Source organism: Dermochelys coriacea, chromosome 1 (assembly GCF_009764565.3).
Source record: "Dermochelys coriacea isolate rDerCor1 chromosome 1, rDerCor1.pri.v4, whole genome shotgun sequence".
NCBI classification, from domain to species: Eukaryota; Metazoa; Chordata; order Testudines; family Dermochelyidae; genus Dermochelys; species Dermochelys coriacea.
The window spans coordinates 16,836,255-16,861,575 of record NC_050068.2 but is presented as its reverse complement, the minus strand read 5'-3'; the positions used below and the strand labels follow the sequence as shown (position 1 = coordinate 16,861,575).

Below are 25,321 nucleotides of genomic sequence, written 5' to 3'. Positions count from 1 at the left end.
GTACTGGAACCCCTAGTATAAGCACCTGTCAGAAGTGGTCATCAGGCCTCAGTGGGTCACAGCTGTGGATGCCAAATTCAGGGCAGATTGCTGAGAAATAGGGCAAACTCACCCTAAACTGGTGGTTATTTTATCATTAGATCAGTGGTTCTCAGCCAGGAGTCATGTAACCCTGGAGATACAAAGATCTTCTAGGGGGTACATCAACTCATGTAGCTAATTGCCTAGTTTTACAACAGGTGACCAAAAAAGAAAAAGTACTAGTGAATTCAGTACAAACTAACATTTCATACAAACAGTGACTTGTTTATACTGCTCTATATACACTGCACTGAGATGTAAGTGCAATATTTATATTCCAGTTGATTTATTGGATAGTAAAAATGAGAAAATCAGCAATTTTTCAGTAATAGTGCGCTGTGACATTTTTGTATTTTTATGTCTGATTTTGTAAGCAAGTAGTTTAAGTGAAGTGAAACTTGGGGGTATATAAGACAAATCAGACTCCTGAAAGGGGTACAGTAGTCTGAAAGATTGAGAGCCACTGCATTAGATTATACCAAGCCAGTAACAAAAGTAACTTCTGTCTCACCACACTGGATAACAAGAAGTCAACAAGAGTCTCCTTAGACATTCCACCCTTGGCTCACCACCCAGACACGAAACTTTATGGTGAGTGGTTATTGAAAACCAGTTTAATCAAATACCAGGTCCTTCTAATTCCAAGGAATCAGCCGCTTAGCCAGGTCTATATAGAACTCAGATTTTACCCAGTAATCACGCTGATGCCAATCATTTAGACACTAAAACTAAAAGTTTAATAATACAAAGAAGAGCGTTATAAATTGTTAATAGATCATATACATAAAAGTGATTTTTCAGTGTTCATAGTCAGGATCATAGCAGTGATGGAATAAACTACTGGCTTGCAAAAGTCTCTCTGGTAACTTCCAAAAGATTGGAAGGTCCTCCGTCCAGAGTTCAAAATGCTCCTTTTAGTTGTAAATCCACAGTCCAGAGAATCAGGGCAGGAAAGAGGCAAAAATGGAGATCTCAGTGATCTTTTATATCCTAGCTGTGTGCCTGGAAATTTACTGTCTCAAACAAAGCTTGCAGCCCAGGTGCCTGGAAAATTACTGGCCCAAGATGGAGTCCAGGATCACATGAGCATATCACATGCCCTTACATGCTTTGATGACTCACAGAGGCAGCCATTGTCCATATTCTTTCTGAGGCATCCACAGGAAGGCTTACTGGGTGGGAAGAGTTCCTTCTATGGCCCACTGTTAGAGTGAAGTGATCCTCTTGGTTTTGTAGCAAAGAACTGAACTGGGAAGTTGAGCTCAGATCCTTAGGCATGTCAATGGTTTTGCTGCTATTAGACCTGTGTGCTGAACCCAAAATACTACTTTGAACGTGTTTACAAAAAAGGAAAAAGTCACAAGTATCTCATCAAGACTAATATAACATCAGAGACTGCCGTGTGCCATAACAGATGTTCATGATGAAGAGGAAGAGCAACTTATGAGGGGAAGTATGGCCCACTGGTTAGGGCACCAGCCTGGGTTCAGGTCTCTCTAATGCTGGAAAAGACCACCATGCTGCTTTTCACTCAGGCCCATAACCTGTCCATCATCTTCAACTCGAACTTCTCGATCATCACATCCAGGCCATGTCTAAATCTTGCTGATTCTCTTTGCATAATGTCTCTAAAAGGCAGCCTCCATCCTGGCAACTAAAATTCTCATCTAGGCTTTCTTCATCTCGCATCACAATAATTGCAACATCCTTCTCTCTGGACTTGACAAATGCAACCTCTGTGCCTCAGTTCCCCATCTGCAAAATGGTGATAATTGTTGGGGTTTCCCCAAGCCCTCTTCTACTTGGTTCCCCAAGAACTCAGTTTGACTCCAGTCTCACCACTCAGGTTCCTTTATTGAGCATACAGCAAAGCTATGCTGACTTGATCAGAATCAAGTGTAAAGGGTGGGTATAGGGCATACCACACATCCAAAGTTACACAGAAAGCCCCTCCCTGTATAGATATTCACACATTACATTCACTATACATTGCATCACATGTTTTGGGACTGGCTTGCTTCCTTTGTAGGAACCAGTCCCTGTACAGCAAGCTCTGTCTATGCATGCACGACTTACCCATCTTTACAGTCCTGACTTTTCTTATCCATTGTTATCTTGTCCATTGTAAATGATTCCCTGGGTATTCCCCCTTATCTTAGCTTCTGCAGACATTTTGTTTCCAACCTGCTGATCCATTTACCTTCCTAACCCTGTCTCCTAAGAAATGATGCCTCACCCATGTCCAATTACTCATGTCAAGCCAGGCCTACACTAATGACACTTCCTTAGCTCGTGAGCCTGTTGTGAGGATAAATACATTAAAGATTGTGAGGTGTTCAGATACTGTTGCTATAGGGCCCATACAAGTACCTAATCTCGATAGCAATTTGGAAATGTTCACTTTTGTATCGGGGCTCAAATGGGAATATTCCTTTCTTCTTTAGAGAGAGAGAGAGAAACATGAGCTCCTGGTAACATCTCCTGTATCTTTCACAGAGATGTGAAAAGTTGTACCATTTTCAGGTAACCTGAACCCAAGATCAATACAAAGCATTCCAGGCAGAAAATTTTAGTGTTTTTATTATAGATTTCTGCAAACGGACAAATGGAGCTCGCCTAATATTACATTTCCCATTCCATGGTCTTATAGTCTGTGTAGAAATATCCTTTGACAGAAGGGTATTTTATGCAGTACAGTTGCTATGCAGTGATTATGGACTCTTCCTGACATTGCGAGGCTGCGTCTCCATGGCACTCTCTGGACTGCAGAAGAGAAAAAGCAGTATAACAGCATGTCACAAGACACACTGAACAGTGTTCCTCACAGACCGTTTAAGTGACTCTATTCCATCTCCTACCTAAAATGCCTTTTCTTTCATTCAGAGGGCCGTATTCTCCATTGTGATATAACCTCTTTATTCCATTCTGGTGGCCTAAAAGGGCTAGTCAACGATTGGAAATGGCCTTCATGGAATACCTGAATGTTTGGCAGCAGACAGCTACCAGAGTAGTTTTTATGTCTCAAGTGTATTGGGTATTCTGGGAGCAAGATGGGAGGGAGCAGGCATTGCCAGGATAGTCGATGCTCCAGCTATTCTCACTAGCAAAACAGCTCCTGGGGGCTGTTGCAGCCAAGAAGAAGTTAGAGCAAATTCAAGGCTGCTTAGCTGAAAGGGAGAATCAGGCTCATTGTATTTTAGTGAAAGGCCTAATTAAAATACTATGATTTCTTTTTAAATTTTCTTTCACCCAAGGATCTCAAAATGCTTTACAAACCATTGATGAGCTGCCTAAGGTCCCTGTAACGTACATAAATATTAGAGCGGGCGGGGGGGGGGGGACAGGGAATTGACCTGTGGGGAAATTCCAATATTTCAACATTTGTTTTCACCACCAATCCTGAACTGAAACAGCAAAATTTTTCACAGAACAAAAAGTTGCCAAAAAAAATGTATTTGGAAATATTCAAAAATGTTACACCAAAATGTTTAATCAAAATGAAAGACTTCAAATTTTCCAAATTGAAATGTTTCATTTCAATTTTTTTAACTGACCTGGAATGTTCCTTTGAGTTAGTCCAACATGAATCTGCATTTTCACATGGTGGTGCATTGCTTTGTGGGAATGGCAATGTGGGTTGCTTAATGACCCTGTTCTCCCTAGCTGGAATACATCTCTCATCATCCATCTGTAGTCATAACTCATATGGTGCTCCATGCTACTTCATCAGAAAGAAGACTGTTGCATCATGGGAAATACAGTCCAGTCAAGGAGCCTAGCCCACGGGAAAATGGAGGGCCAAATTGCAATTACCATGAGGCAATTTGAAGTTAAGTATTTTAGGTCAGTTCAACAATCCAAAATATTTCACTTTGAGTCAAACCCACCTGAAACAAAATATTTCATTTTAATTTTCAGCAGGGGGGAAAATATCTAAAAATTTCTGTAAAATTGAAATTTTCCCACCAAAATTTTGATTTTGCAGAAAACGCATTTGCTGTCCGGAAGACATTCTAACAGAAAATTCCCTACCAGTTCCAGAATGTTATTGTATCTGCTTTATGGATGGCTGAACCATGACTGAGTCAGATACTGATTTCACTTACACTGGTATAAAGCAGAAGTAACACCACTGAAGTTAACTGAGTTACATCAGTGTAGAACTTGTGTAAATTATATTGGAATTAGGCCCAAACAGAAGCTAAACAATTTGGCTAAGATTCCATTGGAAGCCATTGCCTCCAGTGGAAAGAACACGTCCTCTTTTCAGTCTGACCATTCTAAAGGTCTTTTTCTTTTCCCCAGGGTAGGTTTTTTAATTGATGTAGGGAGATGCATCATAAACCGGCATCAACAACAGAAGAGCAAACATTCCAAGTCATCATTAGGGATGGCAGAAGTGTAGAGGCAGCATATTGCCTACTAAGCAAATAAAAGGTGACATTACACAGTAAAGTTTGGAGAACCTAAAAACAATCAGTATAAAGCATACGAAAATGGCCATAATTGTCAATTAACCAGCAGGGACCGAAGAGTGAAATTTATAATCATGAATAAAGGATGGTATATTTTCCCTTGCAGTAATATTTAAAGGCTTAAAAGCATCACAGAGAAGAATGCAGGATTTTAAAAAAAATAAATTTTAATTGTTTGTTTTAAAACTGCATTAGATTAAGTGTTTTACATTTCAAAAATCCCAGCAATGCCAATTGCAATTAAAAGGCAGCTTTAATTTTATTTTTATTTTTTTTTTGCTTTTGTTTGTGTGTTTAAGATTTTTCACCAAACTAATATAAACATGCAGACTTTTTTCTTTAGCAGCTCGAGTTGGAATGTAGATCTGCTAGCTCACAGTGAATAGAGAGGTGGATATATCAAACTTACTTCTATGAGTGATCCATACTCCTGTGACTAGTGTGATAAGCATTGGCTACATGTCACAATTCAAGGTAACTGCACCTGTATCCCCGCTCTGTGACCCAATAAGGGCACCTGCTCCAGGGTCTTCAGCTGTTACTTTTCTTGGGTAAAGTCCCGCGACTCCCTCCCTCCTGCCTGGGTTTTTTTTCCAGGCTGTTGTGAATTCCACAGCAAGTCAGACTGCTATAAACAGTTTTCACCGTGTTAGTCTGTATTCGCAAAAAGAAAAGAAGTACTTGTGGCACCTTAGAGACTAACAAATTTATTAGAGCATAAGCTCAGCCTCAGAAACAACTCTGACATCATAATCAAAAAGGCTGACAAAGGAGGTGCTGTCGTCATCATGAATAGGTTGGAGTATGAGCAAGAGGCTACTAGGCAGCTCTCCAACACCACTTTCTACAAGCCATTACCCTCTGATCCCACTGAGAGTTACCAAAATAAACTACAGCATTTGCTCAAGGAATATTTCCAACACACCTCTGCTGCTGGTGATGGCTTATCTTAAGTGATCACTCTCCTTACAGTGTGTATGATAAATCCATTGTTTCATGTTCTCTGTGTGTGTATATAAATCTCTCCTCTGCTTTTTCCACCAAATGCATCCGATGAAGTGAGCTGTAGCTCACGAAAGCTTATGCTCTAATAAATTTGTTAGTCTCTAAGGTGCCACAAGTACTCCTTTTCTTTTTGCTATAAACAGTGTAATTGTCCATAGGTATCAGTTATCACAAAGCCCTTTCTAAGCAAGTAAATTTATTCTTAAGGTGAAAGCATTAGAGAAAACATATTAAAACAATAAAAGAACCTACATGCATGCTAATAAGTTTGACAGAGATCACCCCAACTGCAACAAGGGTCCTGGCAGGTAAACTGTCCTTCAAACCTTAGATGGGATTTTCTGTCATCACAAATTCATAACAGCTGATAGCTCAGAAGAAACACTCCCAGGAATCTGTGAGTCACTCCTTTATACAGTTTGGGTATGAAATACTGCCCTGATGCTGCATAACCCATACAGCTCATGCCCTTTGCTCCCCTCCCAGAGAAATTACGTCCAATCTCACTATAAATACATATATTTTGCATTTTTAATACAACAAACTCCTAAGATACTTAAACTTAGTTCAGTAAGGTTTAACTTAATGCAGTAATGTTTGTCCAGGATGTTGCAGAACAAGGCACATATACTAGGAAAAGTATCGACTGCTAAAAATGTGTGTCAGCAATGGGTGGAGCAGAACCAATGAAGAACATGGTTTAACTGCACAAGTAGCCAAGGACAACCCATGTTTAGCACCATTCTAGAATATGCAGTTCTACCCTGTTCTGAACTGAACAGTTTGTCATTGTAAACTCTTGTGATTAAATGGTGCGGTCAGCACCCGTCCAGCTTCTCTCTTTGTCCTCATTTATGTAAGGCATATACACAGTTAGATTCCAAATCATAGAAGCTGCTGTCCTGAAAGGTAGGTGTGGAAAAGTTCCTTCACAACTTTGTTTTTGCACAAGTAGATCTGGAGAGTTGAAAGATCTACTTCACTATCTTTAGGATTGTAGAATTTTCCAGCTTCTGCAAGCATGTTCTTTTGTATAAAGAAAATCTTTATCACCATCTCAAACAATAATGGTTTTAGGATTTTCTCAATCCCGCTAGTAATCAAATCGGTGGCAATTTTTGCCCTTTTAGCATTGTGCTAAAGATGAGTGTTTATTATGTTCTGATAGACATTTTAATGTATTATATGAATGTTGGTGTTTTAGATTCTGTAAGTTTTGTTTTGGTAGGTGCAAAAGGTATATGTCATATGCAATCTAGTAAAATGTACTTGATTGATTGGTCCAGCTGCTCTCTTTGTCAGCAAAAGATGCATTTTCTAATGTAGACAAGGCCATTCACTTCAGTTGAACTACATGAGTAAGGACTAGGAGCAGATTATTAAATTGCAACATTTTCTTCTGCAATTAGGACCTGACCCCAAACCTTTGGAAGTCAGCAGGGGTATACCCTTTGGCTGCAATCACTTTAGGTGAGGCCCTCAATCTAAATAGAAATAATCAGATGTGAATTCATTGGGAGGAGAAAGGAGTTAACATATTTCCTTGGGCATTCAATTTTACCTTTACCAAAACTATGGTAATATTCATATAAAATAAAATATAATTTATAGCTTTGAGGTGTTCAAAAGAGTTACACTGAAGCCTTTTATTTTTTCATCTTAGCTTATTTCTCTTTTTCAAGGTTCATATACAGTTAAAGCAATCCTTGTCCTTCTTAAGCAACCTCTTTTTACCAGTTATACATGCTGCTACTTTGACCTTATTTGCTGATGGCATAATCTGTTTTATAACCCTACATAAATACACTACATCAATAACTTTTTCTCAAGGCTATTTTCCCCTGAACCATACAAGAGTAAATTGGTTATTTCGCTTTTCAGTGGTGCAGCAGAGGCCATTATAACCTTCCATGTAAGATTCTAATGCAAAACGGGCTTGTAGTCATTTGCTTTCTTTAAGACAGAGGCAAGGTGGTAAACCGAAACTGAGATTATTTTTTTTTAAACCTACGTTTGAACATGACCTTTTCTATCCTCCTTCCATTTTCACAGAGGAATTGTTTCCAGACTAATGTTGGAAAGAACAATTAATGTTAAATGTTAATTTTCAAAATAATGCCCTCTTTGTTTCATGTCAGGTTTCCTGATTACTCCGGGATATAGTTCAGGCTCAGCCTCGTGGGGAAAGACATTGGAAACAAGCCTCTGCAGAGGGAAGCAAGTTTGAGAAACCCTTATTAAATTATATTACAGTGTTCTACAGTAATATTCTAAACCACTGCTACTTAATGACTCCAGCCTTCATTTTGTATCTTGTACATTTTGGGTGCTTAAACTGGACAAGATTCTAAACGACTTAATCATAGTGGGCCAAATCATGATCTGTGTCATGCACACTCCAGAGGAGTAAAAGTGTGCAATGTACCCCCTTTCTCTCCTGCCTGAGCTATCTTTATCACAGGTCAGTGAATAGGTGGGAAGAGGGCCAGACCTAGGTGTTTTGCTGGCTAGGGCAGAAAACATTTTCATAACCCCCTCAGCATGGCCAAGCAGAAGAAGAAAAAAGCCTGGCTAAGCAAGGCTGGCTCTGGGTGGGAGAGCAGCCTCCATAGGGCAGCGATTTCTGCTTCCACACAGGTGGGTGGCCAAAGGTTGACTCCAACTCCTCAGTCACCCCAACATGATGGCAGACACAGCTGAATCAAAAAGTAGGGAAAAAGTATAATCTGTGCCAGGTAAAGGACTGGTGCATCTTACTTCTGTCTAAGGCTATGTGTACACTATGGCCTATGTTGGCAAAACGTAGGTCGCTCGGGGTGTGAATATTCCATTCCCTGAGTGACATAAGTTACATTAACATAAGCACTCATGTGCAAAGCGCTATGTCAGCAGGAGAGTTTCTCCCACTGGCATAGTTTCTGCTGCTCGCAGAGAGGATTTTATTAGCAGGTGAGCTCTCTCCCATAAGCACAGAGCGCCTTCACCAGATGCACTGCATCGGTACAGCTGTGCCCCTGCAGCACTGTACATATAGACATTGCTTCTTGCTCAAAGGGTATCAGGGACCAAATGGTTTCATTCTCTGAGTTACAGCACTGTTCCCACTGTTCTGCTCTGGGGGCATTGTAACTATGCACTGCCCCTTTCTTAATGCATATAGTAACCCCAGAGTCTTCATGGAATAAGCTACCGTTCAGTGTGAGTTGGGCATCAGGATCTGGCAGTGATTAAATCTGATCCTCTTGAAGCAGTTCTGTGGACAAAAAAATAGGGGAATAGAACTAAGTTGCTACAATCAACCTTAATTCCAGCATTTCCTAACTTTGAGCAATTCACTTTGCTTAACATGTGTAACAAGTTTGTTATCTGATACGTACGCAAATATAATATCTGTTACAAGCACTCAGAAATTAGAAAATGCCCTAATTATAGTTTCCCATTCAATCATAAATCTGCCTCCTTGGGTATCCAATTTGTGAACCAAATGAGAGGGGTCCTGTGTAAAACAAAAACAAAAAAACCCAACAACCTAGCATGTGATCCTCTAACTAAAAGCTGCATTATGCATACACAAGGGGACAGAATCAAGGTTGCTTGAGCAGTTGTAAATCTGGCATTTCCTAACTCTCAAGTGCTTAACCATTAAAAATAATGTTTTTAGCATGTAGGTAGAAAGAGAAATATATTATTTTAAACTACTGTCACGTATCTGTCAGTTTGAACCCTAAAGAACAGACCTTTACCATTTGAGCTACAGGATTAGGTACAACAGCCTGGAAGAGGAAAAGATTGTTCTCTAGGCTAGGGAATGGGTCACTAGGGCGAGTAACACCGACAAACCCCGGTCATCGGTGGGCGGGATCCAACCTGGGATCTCTGAAGCTTAGTGCATGAGCCTCTACCGCATTAGCTAAAAGCCAACTAACTGGCTGTTAGCTAAGGCTCTAGAGCAGACTCATTTTATCTCTCTCTCTAAGTGGTCTTAGTGTTACTAGATGGGACAGAACACCACACCCAGGAGGTGCGTGGGTTACACTAGATCCAAAGCAGAGTGGTAAGGGGAAAACCTGCTCTCATTCTCCTCCCCTGATCCCACAGAAGGTGAGGGGAGCTCTTTCCTTATATGGGGCCCCAAAGAGGGCAATGTGCCATTGGGCTTGGGATGGAGTCACAAGGAGCACAGTCCAGTTCTCTACTCACCTCTTTTGGCGAGGCTGTCAGCTCTTGGGCCTCCCAGTGCAGTGTGTGCAACTGCTGCTTTAGCAGCGGTGTGGGCTCAGCCCTTTAGAATATTACCGTTCAGTTCTGTACTTGGCATGCTACCAAATCTTTCCCCAGGAACACAAGAAAGAAAAGGGAAATGGTGATTTTTCAAAACTTTATCTCTGCCATACCTGAGCAGGATTTAAGGGAACAAAGAAAAGATATTTCTCTAGCCTGAGGACTTTCCCCCTTTAGAGCTTCTCAAAAGAAAGATCACAAAAATCTCACTTTTGTAATGGAAAATGTTAGGCAACCTAAATGTAGGGGTACTTATAATTATAGTGTGTGTGTCTATCTGTGTGTAAAACTCATGTAATAAATCCGTACAGTTCAGATGTACATCTTCTTTGTTACAAGGCATGAGATTATAAAAAGGTCCGTTACATTTCAAACTACCTCTTGTTTACCTCCTGCTTGACAGCTAAGATTTAGAGTTGATTGTATAAAAATGCTAGTTTTTGAATAAATATTGAAATGATCCCTACGGACACAGACAGATGTATTAATGTTCCTGTAAGCCTCCTCTTGTTCATTGTTTTGTTTAAAAAAAATTAGTTGTATAAAATACATTTGAAAATACTGTATGGAATTAATATCAAAGCACAGAAGAAATAGTCAACAAAAAACAGACTTTACAAGTTATGTAGTTTAATGTAAGATCTTGAATTTCATGTTTAAGAGAAAAAGGTTTCAGTAACATGTCTTTATAAGAGAACATTAATTAAGGATAAATTACTTTCACAATCCCAAAGATTTACATATTGCATCCATATTCCTACCATAATTAATGTTAACATTGAAGGAATACCAGAGATACCAAGTGATTTAGTAATGACTTGGCCAAGTTCTTACACAGTTGCCTTTTGCTCCTCTGCAGTTTCAGTTCAAAGTAATACTACTTAGTTCTATTATCTCCTTGACACCTTGGGCCATCATGAGTTCCCTGGAAGAACATTCAATTAGCTTGGTACCAAGCAAACTGCAAGGTTTAGAAACTGGGAGTTGTGTCGTTTGCATAAGAAGCAAGGCTTGTCTTTAATCTGAACACATCTTGATTCTCGGTTACAATAAATGCTTTGAGTATTTCTGGTGTTTTTTCTCCATTGAGATTCCTCTTTAAAGAGTCCAGTTTTGGCCCCCCACACTATAGAAAGGATGTGGACAAATTGGAAAGAATCCAATGGAGGGCAATGAAAATGATTAGGGGGCTGGGACACATGGCTTACGAGGCGAGGCTGAGGGAACTCGGCTTGTTTAGTCCACAGAAGAGAAAAGTGAGGGGGGATTTGATAGCAGTCTTCAACTACCTGAAGGGATTCCAAAGAGGATGGAGTTAGGCTGATCTCAGTGGTAGCAGATGACACAACAAGGAGCAATGGTCTCAAGTTGCAGTGAGGGAGGTTTAGGTTGGATATTAGGAAAAACTATTTCACTAGGAGGGTGGTGAAACACTGGACTACGTTACCTAGGGAGGTGGTGGAATCTCCATCCTTGAAGGTTTCTAAGGCCTGGCTTGACAAAGCCCTGGCTGGGATGATTTAATTGGGGTTGGTCCTGCTTTGAGCAGAGGGTTGGACTAGATGACCTCCTGAGGCAGACATGCCATACCTGTGGAAAAAAATGCAGAAATTGGGCTTGTTTTTGGCTTAATTGGCTTGTGAATTGCTTGTTGGCTAGTTTTTGGCTTGTAGCTTGTTGCTTCTTTTTTTGATCAGCTCCTGGCAAACAGGGGCATGGGGCAAGCAGGGGAGAGTCAGGGGTGCTCAGAGGACCCACCACAGTCCCAGACTGCATGGCGGGGGGGAATCTAGTCACATAGAGTGTTGGGGTTCTTAGGAATTGGCTTGTTTTGGCCTTGTTTTGAAATGGGATTCGCTTCATTTTTGGCTTATTGTGAAAGTTGGCAACTGTGTGACCTGAGGTCTCTTCCAACCCTAATCTTCTATAATTCAGTACAGGAAGAGTCCAACGACATGCTACATAGCATTGCTAACGTGTGTATGTGCAACCAAATACAATGTGTGTGTGACCAGGACCCAGGCAGTCCGAGCCAGTGGTTAGAGCAGGAGTCAGAAATTGGAGCCAAGGATCAGAACCAGAGCCCAGGGTCAGAGCCAAAGTCAGAAATCTGAGCCAGAGGCCTGGTGCCAGAGCCAAGGGTCAGAAGTCAGGAATCGGAGCCAAGGATCAGGACCAGGTTACCTGGAGTGAGGCAAGGCTGGGTCCAAAGCAAGTGCAGGCCTGGGTCCAAAGCTGGCACAGGAGATAGCACAGCTGTGAGCAGATGCTTTGAGCAGCCCCTGAACTGCTACTGATTATTATTTTTTATGGTGAAGCAGACTCATCTATTGAGTCTATAAACACCACTTACTGTATTCTTTGTAAATTCATGCCACTACACTCTCACCCTGCTCTGCATTCTTAAAACAACAGAGGAGAGCCTTTTTCATGTTATCCCACTTCCCTGATACTCTCCCTAAATCCCTCATCCCATTGTACAGTCTGTCTCCTTAAAGCATCTAAACTCTTCATAAAAAGCCTGTCTTTCCTGGGAACACTCCCATAGTAGGTGATCAACTTTTTCTTTAACCTCTCATATGTTACACACCCCATCTCTGTGTCTACTCAATAAATATAAGTTGTTGTTATAATCAGTGGCCAGTTAACATTCTAAATATGAGCACTTCATTGATCCTCACAGAACCTTGGAGTATCACATTATCCTCTATTTCGGGGCATGCGTATTTGAATCTACTTTCTCTTTTTCACTTGGTTCACATTTCTTGCCATTCTCTTTTTAATCCTTTTTTAAACTAAACTTTCTAATTCCTGCCCACTCAAAGGAATTTTTATATCAATTTCTTCATTTTTAAAGCATTTTTCACGTTCTTATCTGCCATTTCATTAACAAATATCCCAATGTGTGCTGGAATCCATGCTATAGTATGCCATAGTATTATGTTCACAGCTGAGCATACTAACTCTGTCCTCAAAAACAATTAGTCATTTCTCAGATTGCTTCTGCTTTCTGATTGCCGGTAATCCTGATAGCTAATCCAAAAAGATAACAGCTGCCGTAGGCCATACATCCTTTATCCAGTTTAGTAGTAACATTATTCCCACCAATTCAGCTGTCATGGTGGCTACAAAATTAGATAGTCTTTTAGATTTCTGAACTTCCAACTCAGGGATGCCAAAAGCTGTCCCTACAATACCAGATTTTTCATTTTTAGAACTGTCAGTATGTAGTTGGCAGTGGTGACTCTATTTACCACATATTAGCTCAAACTTTATCCATCCTATAGGATGACTTTCTTTCCCTTTGTTTTATTATAAAATTCTAAATCCATAGCCAGAGAGATAAGGTGACCAGATGTCCCGATTTTATAGAGACAGTGCCGATCTTGGAGGCTTTTTCTTATATAGGCACCTATTACCCCCCACGCCATGTCCCGATTTTTTACACTTGCTATCTGGTGACCCTACAGAGAGATGATTTTCCAGATATAATTTACTGTCCCATAACTAGAGATTTTAATCTCTTCCAGTCCTTCCTTTTCACTTAACTCTTTTACCCATATTTTAACCTGAATAATGAGGGAGTTTATTGTGTCAGGCTACATTTAGTCCATTTAATTCCCAGCATTCCTCATACATTTGTCTAGGACTCTTATCTGCACTACTTCCCTCAAATTTAGCCCAAAATGTCATGTCTAACATTTTCATTTTTCAATTAGTAGGCAGTTCTCCAATAGCTACCTGCATTACACACAGAGGTATCATAAGAAATGCACCACCTGTAATTTGTAGCGCTTGAGCTCGAATTGAATCTAATTTTTTGAGATCCAATCCAGATGCAGAACAAATGGCTTGACGCCCGTAATCTATAACTGAACTTATTAATGCTCTATATAGCATCATCAGCACTTTCTTAACTGCTCCCCAGTTGATCCCAGCAATACTTTCAAGCAAATCAATCCTACCTTTATTTTTTTTAAATACTTTGTATAGGGCCCTTCCAAGTTGGTTTATTATCAAACAATTCACCTAGAAACTTCAAACTGCTAACTACATGTGCCTGTTCTCCAACAATTACACTGTTCTGTAAAGTTTTCTAGTGAAGATCATTCCCTTTGTTTTAGTAACTGAACATTTATATCCCCAAGCATCCCTACTGAACTGCTTCTGCTGGTCTTAAGAGCCTGTCTGCTGCGTCTTCCCAAGACTCAGGTAGCGTAGCCAATCAGGTAGCCTACGACAGGCCTGCTGTGGTCCTTAGTTTGCCCAGAGACTCGCTCTCCCGAAGGCCCGGATTCCTTACATGATGCTACATTTCTGGAGCCTTAATATTCTGCATCTCCAGCTGGAGACTTCTTTCCCTGGGAAATGAATTCCATTGAATTCTACTGCATTCCTGAATAAAATGATAACAGAAGTGCTTCCCATAGGCCAATGGGAATCTGTACAAATAGACTAAATAAACAGAAAGGTGGCTGATAGCTATTCTTATTCATTTACATTTTCAGAGCTATACAAAAGAGTTCTGTGTAAATGAGAATCAGGCCCATTCATGTGCAACAGCATATTTTACAGTGAGAGGCTAGAGAAGCTCAGTCTATTTAATTTATCCAAGAGAAGATTATTAAGAGGTGACTTAATCATGGTCTATGTCTGGGGAGATTTTTGTTAATAGAGCACTCTTCACTGTACCAGGCAAAGGCATAACATGATCCAATGGTTGGTTGCTGAAGGTAGATAAATTCAAATTAGAAATAAAGTGCAAATTTAAAACATTTGAGGATAATTAGTTGCTGGAACAATACATCTAGGGACATGATAGTTTCTCCATCATTTGAAGTCTTTAAATGAAAATTGGATGTCTTTCAAAAAGATGTTTTGATGGGGTGAGTCTCACGACTCTGGCGCCTCCTGTCAGCTATCATAGGAATTAGTTCTACTCACCGGGGTGCCTTCCTCTGGGGGTGCCTCGCCACCGTCCCTTTCATTCTAGGATCCACCATTCTCAGTACTGCAGGGTCCTCTTCAGTAACACTGCCCTCTGACTGTGCCACACTCCGTGTTCCCCCCTTCTGGGGGATCTGCAATCTCCACCCAGCCACTACCTCAGTGGCAATTACAGTCCTTTGTCCCAGGGCCACTTCCCATGGGGCTCCAGCACCCTTTTCTGCTCTTACCTCAGGGCCTCAGCCTGCAGGTCCTAGCAGCCCACCTGGAGCTCTCTCTAGCTTCCCTGGTCCCTGCTTGCAGCACTGAATTTTCCCAGGTGCTGGGGTTCCTTCCTCCTGCTAGGAGCCTGTGAGGGGCAGAAAAGGGGTTAAAAGCGGTTCTGGATTTCATGAAGGAATTACTAGTTGAAATCTATGGCCTGCATGATGCAGGAGTTTACACTGGGTGATCATAATGGTCCCTTCTGGTCTTAAAATCATAACCCTATTGAAGTCAGTGGCACAACTCCATTGACTTCACTAGTACAAGGACTCCACCATTTGAATCTACTACACAGAGTAGCTAAACTAAACACTCTTCAGTTTCCAATTTCTGAGCCTTTTATTCAGATATTCTTTCATACTACAGTTAGGCTATGTGCACAGTATACAGACAGTCTATATACACAGCTTGTTATATTTGGTCTTGTTCAGTAGACACAAAAAAATGGTAACAGATTGCATAAGTTCTCTCTGAGCAAAGTCAAATTCGTCATTCAATTTTCTGTCTAGTTACTGAATCTAATAGCCACTGAAGTGCACACTACTGAAAGAGTCTTTGAATGGTGAAATATGAACTATGATAAGACACAACTACAGAGAATTTTTTTAAAATCTATAGATTCTTGTGACTTTTAGAATTACTATCCACAATATTGGAAGAGGAACAGTGAAAAAGGACACATTGCCAAACAGAGTAGCATATGTTTATGTCTGCCTGTCCTGCTGATTGGTATTTGTCAAGCCCACATGGAGATGGTTTCTCTATTTGCGCAAAACACAAATGTCTTATGTTATATTAAATATTATCAGGTGTCCTAAGTGGTATTGAATAGTCACTGGTATATAAATGAATTCATAATAACCTGGGAGGGATAATCTTCAGAAGAAACAGTAGAGGATGTTAATCTTGACTTTTTAGAAAATGGAAAAGGGGTTTTTTGGGGTTTTTTTTTTTAATATTTGAAATTCTGCCATGAGGGAAATAGCAGGCATTTCTGAATCAAGATGAAAAAACCTCCATTCCTAGTGAAAGCAGCTGGTTTATTTCTATGCAGGCATGGAAAGTGAATTTTCTATTAGCATCGTATTCATAATATAATTTGAACAGATTTCCTCTAGGTTGTACATTACTCCGTATATTGCAAGCTTCTTTACAGAATGGAAAAAGTCAAATCTGTTCCGTTTGTCTGGTTTTCAAAGTAGGGGTTTTTTGCCCTTGAAATGTAAGCTTATTTTTCTTTGTTTGTGGATTACAGTTCCACATGGGAGCAGTTTAAACAAGTCCTGATTGGACTGTACTCCAGAAAGAATTAAACCATGACTCCTATTCTGACTTGTGTGGCATAAAAAAAATCCATTAAACTCAAAATAGTCAACTTGCTTCTCAGCTGACTGTATTTTTAACAGATTAATTGCTTTTTTGCTCTGACATGGGAGAAGCCATGCATAAACACTACTGAGTGTGCATGGTGGGAGAACTCACAGAGGGTTCCCTAGTAGGAGACAACTGATGGTAATATATCAGCAAAAAGGTTGTAGGAGGATTCAGAAAATAGCAGGGGAAAAGAACTCAGTGCTGAAGCCGTAGAACTTCCATATGTCATGCCCCTTTCTGCCATATGATTATCGGGTTCAGAATGCAGCACCATGTAGACTCACTGGCAAGCACAAACAGGGTCATATCACAAAAAGAAAAGGAGTACTTGTGGCACCTTAGAGACTAACAAATTTATTTGAACATAAGCTTTTGTGAGCTACAGCTCACTTCATCGGATGCATTTGGTGGAAAATACAGAGGGGAGATTTATATACACACACAGAGAACATGAAACAATGGGTTTTATCATACACACTGTAAGGAGAGTGATCGCTTAAGGTGAGCCATCACCAGCAGCAGGAGGGGGAAAGGGGGAAAACCTTTCATGGTGACAAGCAAGGTAGGCTATTTCCAGCAGTTCTATCACAGCCACTCTGCGACAGACAGGGTTGGTCAGGGATGCAGTATTCAGAGTCATGGTTGACAAATGTCATGAGCGATTGTTGTTTTGTTTTTAAATGTGCACTCAGATGCCACATCCCATCACTTAGATTGAGGTGATGGCATCTTTGCTATGTTGGGCCAATAATTATCGCTCCCATCATCACCATTTCCTTGCACTCCCTCTATTGTTTTATTTACTTCTATTTTTAGAAGGGGGCAGGGTGATATGGCTAATGATTGTTCTATAAATAACACTATTATTCAAAGGTAATGTGTTCCAGTGGGAAGGCCATTAGACTAGGAGTCAGCAGACTGCATTCTATTTCCAGCCCTGACACTGACCAGCTGTGTGACCTTTGGCCAGTCACTTCACCTCTTTGTGCCTGATTCCCTTCCCACTTTCTGTCTTGTCTATTTAAATTATGAACTCCTCAGGGCAGAGGATGTCTCTTCCTGTGTGTTTGTACAGCACTTTGCCACACTGGGACCGGGATTTTGATTGGGGCCTCCAGTCGCTACAGTAATATAAATAGTAATTGCTGACTTAGCTAGTGTAGTGTATATGGAACGTCTATATTTTGGTAGCATTATTCTTCACATTTAGCCCAGTGGCTTCTATTGCATCAGTCTCTTTGATTAGCATTTGAGGTGCAATTCTACTAGGCCAGATTTCCTCCAAAATAAACAGCCTTTGTGCAGAGGACCCAAAAGGAGTCTGTGGGAAAGAATCCAGGACCTTGGCAGGGAGCAGTCTGATGCTGATCCTACAGGTCCAAGGGCTATAGTCTCCACTAGCTCTCTAGCTACATGGCATGCCCCTATGTAGAAGGTTTGAGCATGCTGGATCTGCTTAATAGTGGGTCCACTGGCCCCTCCCCTGCTTCACCACCACTTGTTCATGCTGCTGCAGAGACGCATTGCAAAGCGGGGAAGAATCCTTTCATTGCCGTCTCTTGCAATGGAAAACAGTGGTTCTAGTGTATTTATGGCCTACAGCAGAGAGTGGGGCAGCATATGACCCACCATTTGTAAAAGATGTTATGTTAAAAGCTGATAGGAATAAAAAATATCACATGAAAAAATTTTGTATAAAATTTTTAAAAAATGTTTTCATCAAAAAAAATTGAAATGTTTTGGGGGTTTTCTGCATAGTGGCTTATAAAATTCAAAAGATACTTTAAATCAATCTAGTATTTTTTCTGAAGAATCAGAAGTATGCACTTGACTAGGAGAGAACAACAAGGTGAACTGTACAGTGTCTATTCCAATGAGAAGCTGATGAAACAGCCTGCTGTTTTTTACTGAGTTTAGAGTGAGTGATTTACCAAAACTGATAGACTCTTAACTGAGATCTCCCTTATTAGGGAGCTTGTTCTGAATAGTCAGTGAAGTCAAACTCTTTAAAAAAAAAAAAGGCATTTGGAGTGTGTCTTAGCACTGGATAATTGGCTACAGTGAAACCCCCCTCATATTGCAACATGGACAGTCCAATTCCATTTCAAGTGACTGTCCACTGAGAGATTTGTTTTTATCATGAGTTCAGTTATAACCATTTATCCAACTCCTCATCTGATCTTATGGAAGTTCGAAATCTGATCTAAAATTTGCAGCTTTGGTATCACCTCAGCCAAAAGTCGCAGGACTCAAGCTCATTTCATTTGCAATGCAACAGCCTTTTGCTTATGTGCAAACATGTAATTTCATCACCAGGAAGGTTTTGAGGGTTTTCTTGGAATTAGTACTGGGTTTTATGCCCTGTGCAGGGTGGCCCTCCTCATACATTTATCAAGCAAGCTCTAGACCTCTTGGTCCATGACTCAGAGACAGACAATTGTTGTGCGTGAAAGTCAACTGTGAACAAAATATGGTCCGAGAACAAACATGTCTGCTGTTGGGATTCCCTCTGAGACCTCTTTCCACTTGCTTCACAAGAATTCAGTTTGACTCCACTTTGGTATCTTTGTTTGGCATACAGCAGTGCTACACTGAATTGATCAGACTCAAACACAGGGGGTGTATGCAGGGTACATCACAGATCCAAAGTTACTCAGCACCCCTCATCTGTTATATACATTTACACATTTCATTGCATTTACTATACATTGCATCACATGTTTTGGGATTGCGTTGGTTACTTTATAGCAGAGGTGGGCAAACTATGGCCACATCCGGCCTGCGGGACCATCCTGCCCAGCCCCTGAGCTCCTGGCCCAGGAGGCTCGTCCCCGGCCCCTCCCCTGTAGTTATGCTGCCACCCGGGCAGCAGGGCTGTGAGCTCCTGCTGCTCTGAGCGGCATGGTAATGGGGCGGCAGCATGCGTGCGGCAGTGGGGGGGTTGGATAGGGGATCCCGGGGGCAGTCAGGGGACAGGGAGCAGGGAGCAGTTGGGGGGGAGGTCCCAGGGGGCAGTCAGGGGACATGGGGTGGTTGGATGGGGCGGAGGTACTGGGGCGGTCAGGGAATGGGGTGGGAGGGTTGGATAGGGCATGGGAGTCCTGGGGGGCCTGTTAGGGGGTGGGGGTGTGGATGGGGTTGGGGCAGTCAGGGTACAGGAAGCAGGGAGGGGTTGGATAGGGGGTGGAATCCCGGGGGGGGCAGTTTGGGGTGGGAGGGTCCCAGGAGGGGCAGTCAGGGAACAAGGAGCAGGGGGGGTTGGATGGGTTGGAGGTTCTGAGGGGGATAGTCAGGGGGCAGGAAGTGGGAGGGGGCAAATAGGGGGCAGGGGCCAGGCTATTTGGGGGGCACAGCCTTCCCTACCCGGCCCTCCATACAGTTTCGCAACCCCGATGTGGCTCTCGGGCCAAAAAGTTTGCCTGCCCTTGCTTTATAGGAACCAAACCCTGTACAGCATACTTTGTCCACACACTATCCATGTTTGACCTAGTTTTTACCTTATCTTTACATTCCCAAATTATCATGTCCACTGTTATCTTGTTCTTTGTAAATGGCTCCTTGCGTGTTCCCTCCACTTATTTTAGCCAGTTCAGACATTCTGTCTCTGAGCTTGCTGACCATTTACCTATCTGAGTTAACACAGACATTCTGTTTTCAGCCTGCTGATCTATTTACCGCCCTAATCCTGTCTTCCAAGAAATTAGGCCTCCCCCATGTTTAATGATTTATGTCAAGCCAGGCCTATGTTCCACTGCCTTTGTTTTTCTTTTTATATTAGCCTTCATTTCATTTGTATTCTGTCTTTCTGTGCTTTCTTTTTTAAGTGTATCCCCCAGCAACACATTCCCAAGACCACAGCAGTTGTAATCATTTGAACCACCATTAATATTAAGGTTCAAAATACAAACGAACGTCTGCAAGCTCACCTCTTCTGTATGGTCTATCTGCATGTTTTCACTGACTGTTTAGTTTTTTCCCCACTTCCCTGATGCTCAGCTATTAGTTAGAGCAAATTGTTGCCAATTGCCCATTTTCCTTTCCAGTGTGGACACCACTTGCTTTTCACTGCTGTGTGTAGCTACACATTCCCTTCACACTGCCAACTGTGGTGTGTTGTGTAGACATAGCCTAAGGCCGGTTAGCCAAGTATATCCCCTATGGCAAAAAAAAAAAGCCTATTAAACAATATAGCGAGTTTGTATGTGTACAAGAGGTAGGATGGGTTAGTGGTTAGGCTTTAAGAGACCCAAGTTCAATTCCCTGTTCTGTCCCAGACTATTTGTATGACTTTGAGTAAGTCACAGGGGGCAGATTTTCAAAGGTGTGCAAGGATACAGAGAGATGTCCAGAGGGATTTTTTTCAAAACCAGCTAAACAGGTTTAAAATCAATAGGAGTGAGGCAGCTAACCTGCTTAGGTGCTTTTTAAAATCGCAGTAGACACCTATCTGTATCTTTAGGTACCTAAATGCCTTTGAAAATCTAGCCCTTGGCCTTTCTGTAAAATGGTTCCCCAGCTGTAAAATGGCCCTAAGTCTCTCTGTGACACAGTTCTCCAGCAGTAATATAGGGATAATAGCGCTGCCCTCCTCACAGGGGTGTTGTGGGGATAAGTACATTAAACATTGTGAGGTCCTCAGACACTATGGTACAGGAGGTCATGTAAGTACCTAACATAGATGGAGCGTATCTACCCTTTTCATAATTGCAAGAATAAATGTGTTGTTTAAAAAGTATTTTGAGCTCATTGGATGGAGTTTGTTAGAGATTATACATATTTATCACCTTACCCCTTTTGTATAGTTGTACGTGCCGCTGTCCCTGTGTGGGTTAGGGAATGGTTATATTCTTTGACTGGGCTGCAAGACTGCCTGAGCAATCACAATTGGAGGGAAAGGATGGCAGCTGTGGCTTATTAGGATGCTGCCTGATGGAGGAAAGAGAAGAGAAAGCATGAGAAGAGAGCAGCACCCAGTGCTGGGAAATGGAGGACAAAGAAAGGAAAATAGTGAGTTCCCTGTAGAAAGGAAAGGAGGCTGCTCAGTGGCTACTTCTCAGTTTGGATACCCTGGCTGGGGAAAGTTATTGTCCACGCTTGTCCTGGGGAGGACTATGCTGGTCTCCAGAGACTGGAAACATAGTACGGTCTGTTTTTATTTGTTTACTCTGACTGGACCTTTTGCCAAAGGAAGTGGTCTTGGTTTGGTTGGTGGTTGCTTAAACTAGGCAGAAGAAAACTGCCCTGTGGTGTGTTTTAGTTCTGTCCTTTGCCAAACGAAGTCACCCCATGACTGTTTCATTTGTGCTTGGACTGAGATTAAATGGGGATGTAACACCAATGGGGGTCATCTGGTCTCATTGCAACTAGGAAAACACCATGCTATGGGTTTTTTTTGGGGGGGGGGTTATATAGACACAGAATGCTTTGCCTGGTTAGGCTTGTAAAAATGGATTTAACAAGCTTCATAGAGGACCCATCCCAATCAGCAGCTCCTTATGCAGTCCACTGGTCAGTGTGTGTCATGCCTCCCCAATCCAGTCCCTACCCAGGAGCTGAGAATCTGTAACAGTCCCTAGCTATGAGAGGTAGCCACCTAGTTTGATCTCTAGAGGTCTTTAGTGCAAGCTCTGCCCTGCACAGCTGCCAGTTGTGTTGGCCAAGATAATGATAGTCGTATTGGCTTACCTGCTCTCATTCTGTGTTTTATTTACTCTTCTGTCCCGCTTGTGACTCTGCTTCTTTCCATCCCCTGTTGCCACAAGCTTCCTCTTAGGCTCTGGGGAAGCATAAGATACGGTTGTGCTTCCAAAGTAACCATACCCAAATGCCTATGAAGCACTAATCTCTGTGCTGTTTGTTTAAAGAAAGTTATTCCATCAGAGACTTTTAGCTGTTACTTTTTTTTAGTGAGTGGCCCTTTCTTTTTCTCTTTTTAAGGGCCCTTTTTTTCTCTCGGTGCACAGTTATGGGTTTTAAACCTTAGCAGAAGCAATATTTAAAAAGTCCTAATTTTGCTTTTTTTAATAACAAGTAAAAGTTCAAAGTCAGCTGTGGGTGAGCACTGTCTGAAAGCTGCTGCTGCTGCTGCAGACCTTAAGTTTCAGTTTTCATTGCCTTCAAGGCAGAACTGGAAATTAGCACTAACGTATACAAATGACTTTGTGATACAGGAAGATTATGTACTTGCAGCCCTGGAGAATATACTGTAGAGGGAATAATCCTGCACCAGCAAGGAGCGATGGTAGATAAATGAGCCATAGGTGTCTCCTAGCTCAAGTTTCTATGACAGCTTTAAATTTGTCTATCTATATAGGCATTTCTGATGTACCTATCACCAGCCCTGCAGGTGAATTCCATTAAATACAACTGATTTCCTGTACAAAAGAAACTCCATTCCTGCAAGAGACTGAATTTTTAGGCTCCAGTACATCACAAAAGGCTAAATTCTCCCTTGCACAGATCGTCTGTGTACTGCTTAACTCTCAGGGTGAATTTCATCCAAAGAAACCCAAACTCTATATGTTAACCTGCTTTTCCAATGGAATAAGCCTCAGTGACTGTTTTCCAGGACATTTGTTGTTTTCTAGCTTCACTGTTAGGCAAGGGCTCTCTAAAAGTTCTTGTATCCTGGTCTGAAGTTAGCTAGTTTCAGTTTCATCTGGATTTCTAGTGGAAGCAAGTTCTACAACCAAGGGCCCACTGTTAAAAGTGCTCTGTCCACAAAACAGCCACAGGGGTCAGACACTCAGCTAGTGTAAATTAGCATGGCTACATTAAAGTTGATGGGCCCCTGTCAGTTCACACCAGCTGAGGAACTGGCTTGCGGTGATCAGAAGTCAGACAAAATGTTGCGGGCCAAATTCTCTGCTGGGTGTCCATGTGGGGTTTCAATGCCCTTGCCTGGGAGCCCCATCTCGGAGTAAAACTTGGCTCTCTGTGTTTGTTGCTTGGGCAGTCCCTAATTTTCTCAACAATTGAAATTTGAGGTTGTTTTCTGAGAATTTGAAAGTCTAGACAATAGCAAAATGACACAATTTCTGCCAAAATGGCAGGGGACGGGGTGGAGAGGGGCAGGGGGAGGAAACACTTTCCATGCTGGACCCAACTAAGATTTTTCATACAAATGCACCAGGTAAAATGTGTTACGTCCACCATTTATCCTACCATTTAAGAGTAGGTTAGACAAACCCCTGTCAGGGATGGTCTAGATAATACTTAGTCTTGCCATGAGTGCAGGGGACTGGACTAGATGACCTCTCAAGGTCCCTTTCAGTCCTTCAAAAAATGTCTTTCCTTTCTGCAGGAAACAATGAAATAATTCAAAGTGAAACTGTAGGATGTTTTACTTTGCACAAAATGAGCTTTGTTTCTTTTGTTTGTTCAGAAGAGGGTATTTTTGGTATACCCCCTAAATGCCTGTTCATATCATGGGAAACACTGTGGACTTGATCTTAACCGTCCCTACAATGATCTCCAAGCTGTAAAAGGCACAGCAAGTCTTTATCTGCATATTAGGGGCAGGGCTCAGTCCTGATCTGGAGCATGGGATGAGAAGTGTTCCCTTCTAGTGCTCTCAGCAATGCTAACTGCTTCGAAAGGGCTGGGATGAAGGGTAGTCATATTCTTGACACTCCAGCACATGGACTCTATAGCTCGCAGGCAGGCTGGTGGGAGGGTGTACAAGGAACACCAGTTGAATCACAGTTCCCCAGGAGCCCCAGGAAGGACACTTTCCAAGTCAGAATTCCTCCTGCAACATAGCGCCTCCCAATGGGCCATAGCTTAAAAGACACAATCTGGTCCTGTGTGAATTGCATCTACATGGAAGAATAAAGATGATATTTTAATTAAGGAACTAGACTGGCTCTGCTACAGACTTTTCTGTGTGACCATAGGGCAAGTCACTTACTTTCTGGCTAAGGTTTTCAAAAATAGAAGCCTAAAATTTAGCTTCTAAATCTATATTGAAAGTTGAATGGTTTGTTTGTTCCCTCAAAAGTGCTGAGAGCTCAATAGCTCCCATTAACTTTGATGTTACTTTTGAAAATTAGGCTATTAGTTTAGATTATTAAATATGGATGTAGGGGTTTAACTTTAGCCTCCTCTTTTTGCTTCTTGATTCAAGGTTCTTGGTCAGGGAGGAGAAAACAAACATGAAACTGAACTGTCACAAAATAGCATCTTCCATTTGACTGAAAGCCAGTTCATCCTTGAAAGCTAACCAGCAAGAGCCAGTTTCTGCAATCCTATCACATGCTCATAGACTTTAAGGCCAGAAGGAACCATCAGGATAATTTAGTTCGACCTCCTGCACATTGCAGACCACAAACCTCACTCCCGCCCCCACTCCTGTAATAGACCCCAGCCTTTGGCTGATTTACTGAAGTCCTCAAATCTTGATTTAAAGTCTTCAAGTTACAGAGAATCTAACATTTACCCTAGTAGTTCAAACCAGTAAGCAGCTTGTGCCCCGTGCTTCAAAGGAAGTTGAAAAAATACCAGAGTCTCTTCTAATCTGAACTGAGGAGGAAACTCCTTCCTGACCCCAGCTATGGCAGTCATTGAGATCCTGAGCATGTGGGCAAAATCCACCAGCCAAACACCTGGGAAAGAATTCTCTGTAGCAACTCAGAGCTCTCCTTCTTTAGTGTCCCATCTCTAGCCATTGGAGATATTTGCTATTAGCAGTTGCAGATGGGCCATCTGCAATTGTAGGCAATCTCCTCATACCATACCATCCATAAACTTATCAAGCTCAGTCTTAAAATAAGTTAGGTTTTTCCCCCCAACTACTCCCTCTGGAAGGCTGTTCCAGAACTTCAATTCTCTGATAGGTAGAAACCTTTTGTCTAATTTCAAGCCTAAATTTATTGATGGCCAGTTTATATCCATTC

General features: G+C 41.7%; 1 protein-coding gene across 1 annotated transcript in view; it reads left to right on the top strand.

Annotated features, from left to right (window-relative positions):
* Positions 1–25,321, top strand: part of TENM4 (teneurin transmembrane protein 4) — a 1,775,651-nt gene that overhangs the window by 782,087 nt on the left and 968,243 nt on the right. The window lies entirely within an intron of this gene.